The 981-nt window shown below is 39.7% G+C and overlaps 1 pseudogene; it reads left to right on the top strand.

The window, feature by feature from the left end:
- LOC102846846 overlaps positions 1-981 on the top strand; it is a 15,101-nt pseudogene that overhangs the window by 10,772 nt on the left and 3,348 nt on the right.

Genomic DNA, 981 nt, shown 5'->3' with positions numbered 1-981 from the left:
ATTGTTCCTCCTTCTCCAGCAGAGCATCTGGTGGATTTGAACCGTGCACCTCTGAGACTGTAGTTGCAGCTTCTTTCCACTAGGCCACCAGAGCTCGCCAGGAAGCAGCCTTTGTACAATACAGGATTTCTTTCTTAGTAAAATATTCCAAATCATGAGAGTTCCACTTCAAAGTATGTCTTAAAACTAGAGAGTATGGGCCCCACAACTCTAACCTTGAGCTTAGGAAGCCTGGAATTCACGTGTCTGACACGCTAAGAATAGTATAAAGTCCATGTCAATGAGTCAATAAGATCTACATTCAGATATTGCTACAGATGTGAGTGATGCTGCATATGCTGAAAAAGGACTTATTGAAGAATGTGAAGAAATATGGAAAGAAATGAAGGAACTATCATTATTAATTGTGCAAACAAAATGTTTGACTGCTGAACTCAGTCACTGGCAGAAAGAAACTACCAAAATTCCAAAAACTGAGACATGATTTGGAAATGATACTGTTTACTGTTCAGTCAAAAAATGAAAAGTTAAGGAAACTTGAAAAGAGATTGGATGAAAAAGAACAGATACTGGAATCTATCAAAAATATATACAGTGAACTGATAAACTGGCTGTACCTTTCTCTGATTCAAAAATTTTTAATGAGCTGAAAACGAAAATGCTTAACATAAAAGAATATAAAGAGAAGCTCTTGGTTTCCTTGGGTGAGCTTTTGGGAGATCATTTTCTTCTACCTGATGGAAAAAGTAAAAGGAGAAAGGGAAACATTCAGGAACAAACCACACAGTTGATAACACTGCATCAAATATTGTTGTTGTTGTTACGTGCCGTCGAGTCGCCAACGACTCATAGCAACCCTATGTACAACAGCCTTAAACTCCGCTCCGTCCTGTGTCAATCGCACCGTCTCCGACACTCCCATCCCAATTATCCCAGTCACTGAATCAATCCACCTCATAGAGGGCCTTCCTCTCCTGCGCT

The sequence above is a fragment of the Elephantulus edwardii genome, unplaced genomic scaffold (genome assembly GCF_000299155.1).
Source record: "Elephantulus edwardii isolate Elephantulus edwardi_28Jun2011 unplaced genomic scaffold, EleEdw1.0 scaffold00158, whole genome shotgun sequence".
NCBI classification, from domain to species: domain Eukaryota; kingdom Metazoa; phylum Chordata; class Mammalia; order Macroscelidea; family Macroscelididae; genus Elephantulus; species Elephantulus edwardii.
This window is presented reverse-complemented; position numbering and strand designations above follow the sequence as displayed.